The 12,201-nt window shown below is 36.2% G+C and overlaps 1 pseudogene; it reads right to left on the bottom strand.

Annotated features, from left to right (window-relative positions):
- Positions 1-8,280: 8,280 nt before the first annotated feature.
- LOC130798905 (BRASSINOSTEROID INSENSITIVE 1-associated receptor kinase 1-like) lies at positions 8,281-11,018 on the bottom strand (annotated as a pseudogene).
- Positions 11,019-12,201: the final 1,183 nt, after the last annotated feature.

Here is a 12,201-nt window from a genome sequence, read left to right as displayed (position 1 = left end):
TGGCTTACCCCAAATACTCCGTTTTCTGTAAATCCTCGATTTTTAATGGTGTCCTTAAATTTGCTTTATTTTTATTTATTTTAGAGAATTTTTACGTGTTAATTTTGAGGTTTTAGATTTTTTATGTCATAACTAAAAGTTTTAAAAAAATTCACGTGATAGTATTAAGGTTTATCAAATTGTTCTCTTGTGACTTTTTTGCACATAAAACGTTAGCAAATGTTATTTTGAAGTTTTAAGGCTGTTGTACACATATTTATGCAGCTCGTCATTTGAAATTCCGTCAGTTTCAAGTAATATATTTGAATTTGGGGGTACATGTGATTTGGATAAAAGATAGTAAAGTTAGGGTTTATGTTTTAGAGGAAAAGGTAGAAACTAGAGGTGTTCATTCGGGAGATTGAGTTGGTTTCGGATGGGTGTCATTCAGTTCAGTTGTATTTCGGATCGGTTATTTTTCGGATGCGTGTTACGGCGGGTCACATTCGGGTCAGGTCGGTTAGTCACGGTTCGGTTGAAGATCAGTTCTTTGAGCTATCGGGTTAGCATCGGTTCGGTGTAGGTTGAAGTTCGCGTCGAGTAGTCAATCGGTCTCGGACTGTCATCAGTTAATAATTGGTTCAGTTTTACCGGGTGCAGATCGGGTTCGGGTATTATTTTCCAATAGAAATCGGCTACGAATTAATAATTACTATAGATTGAGTCAATATTAGATTAAGTTGTTAGACATTTTTTAATTGATGATAAAATTTCCCTTAGTTAAAACAAAATAGTTAAAATGCAAATCAATTAGTGATTATTACTTTGTTACTTTTACTTGTTTGATCGTAAGTTAAAATTAAAGTTTTATCATTTTTCATCTAAATTGATTAAAAATAATTAAATAAACATTGATCATTGATTATTAACTCTAAATATATGAAACCATGTATGTATAAAATTTAATTTATTAAAATTTCTATTACTTTATTAGATTAACTAATAAGATGATTGAATATGAGTCGATCATACCTCTATGTTAAAAATTAGTTCAGGTTTATAGTATTTCGATTAAAAATCCGTTCGGGTTAAGACGATTTTAGCCAATCAAGTTCACTTTTGAGCATGATTCGGGTCGAGTATGACTCGGGTCAATATTAGGTTCGAGAATCTCGGTTAACGGTTATATGTTGGTTATAAAAATCGGTCGCAGTTCGGGTTTGATTTTATGATTTTCGTTCGTAAATCAGTTCTGGCGCAACTTCGGTTCAGATAATGTCGGTTCGATAAACCTAAAAAAGAAACACATTTTCGGGTCGGTTAACTTTCGGTTTCGGTTCGGATTTTCGGGTCCGGTCACATTTGAACAGCTCTAGTAGAAACCGGTGGAATTTGATATGGTAAATCGCATAAATAAGAATTTAATGCGTAAGATTTGTCTATATATATGGAATTCTGAGATGCGTATGAAGTACGAATTCAAACGCGGTACTATCTCTCTAAAAACTGGTACTATCTCTCTAAAAGGTGTTAAAGAAGTGGTAACCCGTAATTGGTTAAATATGGCTAACGAAAGCGACTATGAGTCGGATGCGGTACGTAAAGTTATCGTTGGAAAATTAAAAAAAAAAAAAAAAAGACGCACAAATCTGGGCGGCTGAACCATGGTTCAGGCGCACGGATCTGGGCGGCTGAACCATGGTTCAGGCGCACAAATCTGGGCGACTGTGATTTTTTTTTTCCGTATTAATTTTTTTTAAATTATTATTATTGTTAGTACTATTTTTTATTTTCCGTATTAATTTTTTTTTATTTTCCGTATAAATTTTTATTGTTGATAAATTTAAATTTTTAAGATTTTTTTATTTACGTAATATTTATATTATTATTAAAATTGTTACTTAATCTTGTCATTATTATAATTTTTATTGTTGATAATTTTAAATTTTTTAGATTCATTTATTTACGTAATGTTTTTAATTTGTTGTTGTTGTTGTCATTATTATTATTATTGTTATTATTATTGTAGTCATTAATGTACTTAATTTATATTATTTATATTTCAAATTTGCAGGAGTTTGAAAACTTTGGAGACAACGTAGACTACTTCGGTAGCTTTGTTACGGATAGGGAATTTATCACCTTAGATGAGTTACATAGTTGGGCCGATGCGATAGCAATAACAATCGGTTTTCAATTTACACGTGCTTCTTATAAAAAGAAAGAAGGATGTGCTTCTTATATTCAGAATAGGTTCACACGCAAATGGACCTGCTCCTTTCATGCACTGGATGGATGCACCGATGGCTTTGTACTCTGCAACAACATTTCTAAACATTGCCATTGCTTATTATGGTTCTGCTGACAGTGATTCGCAATACAACTGTTTGATCTCCCGTTAAGGAAAGCATCGGGCGTGAATAGTGTAAATAAAGTAATACATATATGTTGGGTTAATAGAAATCATTTTGTTCAACTTTTAATGAACGATGATTCGTCCCCTTTACCGCCGATCCATCCAAGTTGGAAACAAGCAGCTGACAATTTCACCAAACATCTTGACACACATTTCAGTACGAGGATTATGCTCTGGAATAATCTACGCGGGCCACGATCACAACCAACTAATACCACCGCTGACGATGCTGTAAATTTAGATACTCCATAGAATTTATACACGACATTCATTATAAATTGTATATAATCCATAATTATACTATTGTGTATACGAATGACATTCATTGACGAAAAGAAATGCAATAATTAATGTAAAATAGTTTCAGTACAGACTATGCAGGGTCATGCCCTTTAAAAATTTGCCATTCTTCAAATAAATCTCTACAATCATTAAGGTATATTTCTAACGCATGTCGTTGACGGAGGTTCAAATCCGAAACCTTAGCAGGTAGTCTTGCCAGTGGAGCGAATCGACTGGGCCATTCATTCAGGAACTGAAAACACAAAAGGATAATGTCCGTTATTAATTCATTAAAAAAATCTGAAAAAAAAATGATAATAAAACTCACGTATTCAGATCTGCTCTGAGAAAGACCAGGACCGGAAGTAGGCCCTTCGTCCGGGGCTATGTACGGGTGTGAGCACACTCTGAACCAATCAACGTAATTAGGTTCAGCCTCTGAAGGAACAGAAGCCCGACGAAGTCCCTGCTCAACAAGGCGGGCACTATAGGGAACCTACTCCATGCCTCCAAATATACAGCAGAAGAAGGAAAGGTCACGTAGTAGGTACCGTGTGCCGGTCGGACAGCCTTGGCTGGTCTAATAGGAGCGGGAGGAATAGCCTGCACGAACCCAATCTGTCGCAGTGTCCGCTCCGGCAAATACACCTCCACAACATCAAAGCACGTGATACCCCCGATTACGGTGGTGCATGGGTGATCATTCAGCAACGCACCAGCAGCAGAATTGTAGGGAGTCCATTTAACCTACATACAAGCGAAGTTCACAAAAAAATATTATAAATTGAAAACAACATGAGGGCGGAAAGCGGGAAAGTACTCATAGATCCATGTCTGGAGCAATGTGAGGCATCCAACAATGGTCTTGCAACCAGCCCTAGATGCCATTCCGAGTTGCCTGTACAAGAACGCCAAGGTCACCGCACCCCAGGCCACGTCCTGCTGATCGTCGTTCACGGCAAGTATCGGGTGAGGTCGCATGCCAATTCTGGACTTATCCGCCAACAAGGTAGAGCCGATGACAGCCATGTAGTACGCTGTCTTCTGGGTATCCATGGCCTGTGACCTATGACACAGCCGCATCAATTCAGCAACGGTTATGCATCCGCCGGTGAATGAACCTTTACGCCGAAGCTCAGACAGAGGCTCCCCGAACAGATTGGTGATACCAACCTCCCACTCCGCCTCCGAAGGCTTAGCCGACAGAGAACCTTCAATAGAAATACCCAATATGCGTTGCACGTCGTGCAACATAATCGTCATCTCTCCCCAGGGCATGTGGAAGGTGTTCGTATCCGGCTGCCACCTCTCGACGAACGCAGATATCAAAGCACAGTCGATGTGCTGGTGCATAATGACCGGTAGTCGGCCGAGGGAAGTGGCAGGTAGAACATCGTTTAGCGCATCGGACATATCCTTCAGTCCGATGATGGACTCCACCGGTCTCTTCCTAATACGGCAATCTAGAATCGGAGACGTACGCTCGGAGCCGTCATAAATAAGTTTAGCTATGTGCCCGCCATAGCTAGGGATCAGTCGCGTATCTGTCGGCCCACCGGGCTGGGGTGATGTCACTAACCAGTCCGTGTTAGTGGACTGTGAGGGCCTGCTCTCCTGTGGCGGCTGATTATCGACAAAACTACGTCCTGCGCGCTCAGATGCGGCAAAAGAACTCGGGCCGCCCCAGACAAATCTGCCGTCGGGGCCGCGAACAACAGCCCAGTCCAATTGGCGAGACTCAGTAGCTTGGAACTGAACATCATCAGCATCATTATCATCATCACTATAAACCCCCCAACTACTCTGGAGGCTGTCAGCTTGGTCATCAATAGGATTACGCACTTGGTTCAGCGTACTCGACCTTTGGGCCTCACTGTGTCTGACAGCCTCTTCATGCCTAGCCCTCCTAGCAGAACCCGTCACCCCCCTCTCATGCGGGTCCCCTCTAAGTAAAGTAGGCCTTGAACTATTACCTCTCAACAATTGCCTAAAAAAACCTTTTTCCTTTTCCTTGATTACCAGCCATTTTCTACAATTTTTACAGTTTCATTCAAACATAAATAATAATTTAACAACAAAAAATTTAACATACAAATTTACACTAATAATTTATAAAACAACACATGAACATATTTTTAATAATAAAAAAAATAACAATCACATTAATAATAACATAATTAATTATAATAACATAATTAATTATAATAACATTAACATATATTTATTAAAAAAAAAAATACAATCACAATAATAATAAAAATAAAATTAATAATAATAACATTAACAACAATAATAACATACTTCAAAATTTAAATTAATTATTCCTAAATATACCGAAAAAAGAAAAAAAAATTGAAAAGGAGGCGCCCAGATCTGGGCGCCTCCTTTTCATTTTTTTTTCTTTTGCATTCAAAACAATATATAAAATTTACTTAAAAATATAAAAATTACACATTACAACATACAAATTTACAATAATAATTCAAAATTTATATTAATTAATCCTAAATACACGAAAAAAAAAATTTTCAAAATAGTCGCCCAGATCTGGGCGGCTGTACCCCGGTTCAGGCGCCTAATTTTGGGCGCCTGAACCGGGGTCCAGCCGCCCAGATCTGGGTGACTCGTTTTGAAATTTTTTTTTTCTTTTGCAACTAATTAAATTAAAAATAACTTACCTCGATTAATAATTTGGGGATTGTACTTAATTTTTGCTCCGAGATTTAGCTTTAGTGAGTTGTATTTAGTTGTAGTGAGAATAATTTTAGTTGGAGTGTGGTGTATATAGGAATTTTACCCTTAATGGCAATGTTGTTAATTTTTTATAAAGTAAGGGTAAAATGGTAATTTATTCAGGGGGGGTGGCGATAAAATGAAAAGGGTGGCGGAATATAAGGATTGGGATTTGGTGAAACAAAGGGAGTAACAGCTATTAGGATCTATTGCTTAAAAATATAGGATTACTATTTGTTGAATCACCGTCAGCTAGGGATGGTGATGGGGCGGGTCTGAAGCGGGTCTGGCCGGACCCGTACCCAGACCCTTTTATTTTTTTGGATCCAGACCCGGATCCGGACCCTAAGGGTCCAAAATTTTCAGACCCAGACCCGGACCCTACGGATCTGACAGGGTCTAGGGTCCTTAATGGGTCTTATACAAAGCCTCTTTGATTTGTCAAAATTGAACCTTTTTCGTGTCTTTTTATATTTTTGTAAGCAACTTATTATCGTATTACAAACACTTGTCACAGAAAGTTATCAATCGATACACCAATTTAACAATTCATTTCAGTACCCAGAATCAAGTCCATAATTAGTATCACACTCCGTAAACTTCCAAAACCATTAGAATTAAACAATAAACATCATAATTGAAACTTTAACTCAATATGCAATCAAATTATTTCAGTACCTAAAAACAAACCAAAATTAGAATATCGCCGCCTCCATAATTTCCGAAACCATTAGAATAAAACAATAAAACACTGTAATTAAACTTTAATCTCAGCGAGCAATCAAAGTATTATACATGTACAACAAATGTGCAAATATCATCAAAATTTTAACAAAAAATAAAAATAAAAATAAAATTTAAAAGTTTAGGGTTCGGGTCTTCACCTTAGGACCCGGATCCGTCAAATTTTTTTTGGATCCAGACCCGGACCTGGATCCGATGGGTCTAAAAAATTAAGACCCAGACCCTTAAAAAGGGGCGGGTCCAGGGCGGGTCCAACAGGGTCCTGGACCCATGACCATCCCTACCGTCAGCCGGAAATATTGGCTAAAAATGTTGGTTTAAGATGTTGGGTAATTTTTGTAGTTGAAACTATTAATTAAGTTGATTGTTGTTAAGTCAATTATTTAAGTCAAATTGTCATGAGGTTATTTGGATTAAATTTGTTATTGACTCTTTGCTTTTTAGTAGAGAACAAGCGAGTTAAAAAAATTTTAGAATATGTTTAGTAGAGAACAAGCGAGTTAAAAAAACTTTAGAATAAGAAAATTTTGATTTTAAAGGTATAAATTTTTTCTTTTTCGCCTTTAAAGGTTTCAACTTTTATTTATTTTTTAACATAATAAATGTGAGAGACGGTATATCTAAAAGACACATTAGAAATATGAGTTAAATAGCTCAATTAATACAAATCAAAAAGAAAATAAGAATGTAGACTTTTTTAGTTTGAGGTTGTCTCTTCGAAAGACGGTCTCTCACAAGAGTAGCTGATTTTTTAAAGGTTTCAACTTTGAGTTGTATTTGTTATTAAAGGTTATTCCAGTTTAGTAACATAGATCCTTACTCTGATTTTTACTCTGATGTTTTCCTTAAACCTTCACCATGATCTCTTTATCTGATTTCTTCACTAGCTTTCACCTACTACCGTGAAGACCACCGACGGCCACCGTGACCAACCCACCTTCAATTCAATTTCTAATTTGTCTATTATTTTGATTTTTGAAATCCCCAATTTCCAAAAGTTAGGATTTTTCAATTTAAAATTTTGATTTCGATTGTCTTTCTTACTAACCTTCACCATGGTCTTTTTTAATGTCTTTTTGGGGTTTCTGGGTTATTCTTTTTTTATCAAGAAATGGGTACATGGGAAAAGATCAAACCTTTGTTGTAGATGCTGCAAATAAAGAGAAATCTAGCAATACTAATAAAAATTTTTGTCGGTTTGGAAATTTTCCAAACCGAAAATTTTAATTTGATTTAATTTTAGTGTCAGACCAGATCATACTAAACCGGACCGTGTGGACCATTAATTGTTTGTACTTCAAATTCTTTTTTTACAAAATTTGATGGACCTATCTGGCTATCTCCAATGACTATTACTTTCATATTTCTTACAACAGCCCTTCTTAGTAGTAACGCTCTCAATATGAGACGGATGCCTACTCAGCCTAATTATAATTTTTCTAATATGCGTTCAATACTTGATCTATTTAAGGTTATAATTGATATCTTTAAGGTCAAAATTGATTTTTTTATAATTTATAAAAGATTATAATTCATCACTTTAAGGTCTGAATTGATAATTTTCAGATCAAAATTGAAAGTTTTAATAACAAAGTAACCATAAACTCTTGATCATTTTCAAGAGCATTCATTGAATCCATCAGCAAATATAACTCGAGATTGGCACTTCTCCTCCTTCACATCCATGCCAAGGGTAAGCAAACACTACATTCTTAAAAGGTGTATATATTTGAATGACACTTTTGTAAATAGTATGAACTTTTCTGTTGACAAAAATATATATACCCTATAATACAGTGTGAACAGTATAACAATTAGCAGCAATGAAACCAAAATACAACAAAAATCATTCATGCTAATAAAAAGTAGAGCTAATGCATGTGCTAACTACTACATGTGGTTCCAAAAACCGTAAAGCATCTCCATACAAGAACCATGAAGATTGTGGATACCCAAAGTTTCTGTATGGGTCATTATGAATACACTAAAAAAAAAATCTGGAGAATTGGGAAGTGATGGAGAGAAGAAAGAAAAATGAGGGAAAATATTCACAGATTAGAGAAAATTGTTTTTTTTTTTTTTTTTGAACACGTAAACAGCTTCTAAGACCTAAAATACATATTTTCAAATAATATTTAACCAATAAAAATATATCATCTAGGACCAGAAAGTTCATCAGGCCGGATGTTGGAGGTGGAGTCTACGATCCAGTTAGCACCAGTAGGGTGGCTGTTGTTAAATTCCTGGCGAAACATCTCCTCCTTTTGCCATTCCTCCTACCTCTCGGCCAAACCATCACCTTCAAGCATTCTGACCACCTCCGACATCTTAGGTCGTTTCACTGGAGAGCTTTGTGTACAAAGCAATGCAACTTTAATAAGCTGCTCAACTTCAGCATCAATATAATTTCCCTGCAAATCATCATCCACCAAAATCTCTTTTAGAAGCCCTTTTACCTGTAAATTTTCAACAAAATCACTTTAAACTCTAGTAGGAGCCCAATAAGATTGCCATAGAAATAAATAAAGATTAGATTGCCACATGTTTTAGAGGAAAGGGTAATATTTTTTTCCCATTTAGAGGTATTTTTGTGATGCAGCAAAAGGAAATTTTTTACATACCCAATCTAGCAACATAACATCATCTTCGTTAGCTAACCGGGCAAGATCAAAGGCCCTTTGTCCTGTGATCAATTCTAGAAGCATAACTCCATAACCAAAAACGTCGGTTTTTTCATTTGACTTGCCAGTTGAAAGATACTCTGGTGCTATATGTCCAATGGTGCCACGTACAGCTGTGGTAACATGTATATCTTTGTAGTCCATAAGTTTCGCCAGCCCAAAATCCCCCACCACTGCTTCATACTCCTCATCCAATAATATATTTGCAGCTTTTACATCACGATGGATAATTTTAGGGTCGCAATGATCATGTAAATAAGCAAGCCCTCTAGCAGCTCCTAACGCAATTTGTCTCCTGATATCCCAAGTGAGTGGTGGTTGCGTCTCCAGTCGTTCTATAATGAAGTGAAACATGAGCTAATTACTATTACTGAAGAGAACAGCCAAAAGTATTTGTACCTTATGTCCTAAATTTAACAAATACCTTCTTCTGATAAAACATTATAAGTCACACCATCTATGAACAGCATCCACACACCACACTTGCAGCGAAAATATAAAGTTTGGAAAATCGAAAGCATACACAATTAATAGACAATAAAAGATACCTCTCAAACATGATTCAACACTACCATTGGCCATGTATGGATAAACATGTAATCTTTCCGTGGGTGTCATGCAAAAACCGCGCAAACGAAGCAGATTTCGACGAACAGCCATGCTAATCATTTCAACTTCAGTTTGGCACTGGAGTTCTCCGCCTTGTGTGCGCTCCTCTTTGAGTCTCTTGACTGCCACAAGTCCACCGTATGCCAAGCGACCCTTGTAAAGTTTCCCAAATCCACCTCGGCCAAGGATATTTTTGTTGCTAATGTTATCAGTGGCAACTATTAGTTCTCGCAGGGAGAACCTTTCAGTTGTCCCAAATGAACTTCAGGATCTTCTTCAGCTGCAATCAGGAAAATAGCAAACACGGATTACTGCGTTGTGATGCTTTACTGTGTAAAGCCATATTTTCTATTTACACTAACCAAGAAATGATCTTGCGGTTTCTTCTTTCCCCACAATAAAAAGGCAATTGCAGGAGCTGCGAATATCAGAGCTGCTGTAGCTGCCACTCCTCCAGAAATGCCTCCGGTGGCACTATTTCCAACTGGAACAATATTGTGAAGATATATCAAGCAGTGACTTTTCCACATAGAAATACGCACCTTTGCTCTATTTTTTTATAATTGATTAAGTTTCAACTTAAATTTACAAGGGGAAAGAAAGAATAAGCAGCAACTAGCTCCGAGAGATAGTGATAGCAAAAGAATTATATTTAATGAATGAACAAGAAAAGAAGTTTAAAGACTAGATCTGCCCAAATGAAACATGTGATACTAAACCTCATGTCCATCACTTGAGTAAAGTTCAATGAACAAAAGAAACACTACCCATTATATTTATGGAGTATAAACATGAACTTTTGAAAAACTCATCACCGGGAAAAAACACATGGAAACACAAACCAACACTTTATCACCTAATGTCATTACGTGACTCACATCGAGTTTGGGGTTGGAAGTACGCAGCCTTACCCTTGTAAAAACAAATTGGTTATTTTCCATAGACCCTTGACAGCATGGATGGACATAAAAATTCTTCAATATAAAACAAATATCACAAGCAAATTATATAGTTGTTAGAATGAAGATGGACAAGCACAAGTATCCATATAACAATTTGAGATGATTCATGCAAACCCATGGGACGAAAGCTTTTGTGTAGTATGAAAATAGAACATGAGGATAGAAGCAGCTGAGAACAAAGTTTAAACATCAGCATGAACAATAACATGTCATGGATGGCTTGGAAATAAAAACACATGAATCACCCAATACATTAAACTCCCTCGGTTCCTTTTTGATGTTCCTATTTGTCATTTTGGACAATTTCAATTGATGTTCCCCAGAAATTTTCTATTCATCACATCTTTTGGACATAATTAGCCTTGCTCATTCTAGTTTTAACTATTGCAATGTTTATGGTCGTCACGTATTTTCCAATAACTTTATTTTTACAAATTTATAATACTTGTGGTCCTTATATTTTTTTATTAAATTTATTTCAATACTTTTTAATGCTTATGGTCCCCACAATTTCTCATAAAATTTAGTTATTCAATAAAATAATATCTCCACTATCTACTTTATCATTACTCACATTCCAGAGATTCCACCTTTCTTAATACACGTGAACATTCGTTATAAGAACATCATTAGGCAACGGAGGAGTAATTAGTAATTAGTAATTAGTAATTAGTTAGTTGGAAGATTAAGATTGAGGGAGAAATGGTACACAATAGAAGAAGAAGAAGAGGAAGTCATTTTGTGAAAGATTGTAGACGAGTTTCTTGACTCATTTCTTGGAGAGTCACATGCCTCTCGAACGCTTGTAAAACTATCAAATATTTATGAGCTTTTCTAGGTTACAATCAGTTTACGATTTGCATTTACATTCAATACATATCATAGATTCATTCAACGTTACTCTTACAAATTCATCTATTCACACATATTTCTCTACAATTTTCTATATAATATATCAACAGAATTTTGCATGGTAACTCATCCTTATCATCACTGGCTATATCAGTCCAAAACAAAACACAACAGCACCATCAAGTCAAGGACAAACCTGTTTTTTTACTTTGCCCAGTTGGGACAATAGTAGATGGAGGAGTCACTGGCATTTTCAATTTCTTATTTCCTTTAAAACTGAAAACAGGAAACATGACTGTAAACGTAGAGCTTTATAACACCTTAAAATCGCTAAAATTTTTGATAAAATGAGAAGGTGATTGACCTGATTGGGGTAAACATTGAAAAGGACCCAGTGGTAGGGACAAATCACTGCACTCCACGGTGTGGCAAAATAGAAGGTTAAGCACCTCTAAATGAGTACTCGAAAAATTGACTGACCAATACTAAATTTTGCCGATGAACTGAAAAGATAAGCTTGGCACTTACAGGAGTTTTAGTGTGTTGATACCAGTTAATGATAGAGGTATTTCTCCGTGCAAGGTGTTGTTGTTCAGCCGCCTATCCTTACAAAGTCATGAAACAGAAAATTAGGACAAAATAACACCATGAGGGCATTAGTGAAGTGAATTGATCAGTTTTAAGCAGGCTGAATGACAGACAAAATGATTTACCAAATAGACATAACCCTAAACACCAAGCATTGTAAACCAGAATCCGTTAGACTTTGCTTCGAGCAAAATAACTTGTTCGTCCTAGCATATGAAGTGCTCTTTCAAGCACAAAGGCAAAGTTTTTCTGCACAGTTCAACTTCATACAACATATCTCCCTCATTTTAACTCCCTTTTTGCATATAACCTATAGCTGGAAAGATCCCAAAATATAGTTTCAACTCCTTGCAGA

The sequence above is a fragment of the Amaranthus tricolor genome, chromosome 13 (assembly GCF_026212465.1).
Source record: "Amaranthus tricolor cultivar Red isolate AtriRed21 chromosome 13, ASM2621246v1, whole genome shotgun sequence".
In the NCBI taxonomy this organism is placed as follows: Eukaryota; Viridiplantae; Streptophyta; class Magnoliopsida; order Caryophyllales; family Amaranthaceae; genus Amaranthus; species Amaranthus tricolor.
This window is presented reverse-complemented; position numbering and strand designations above follow the sequence as displayed.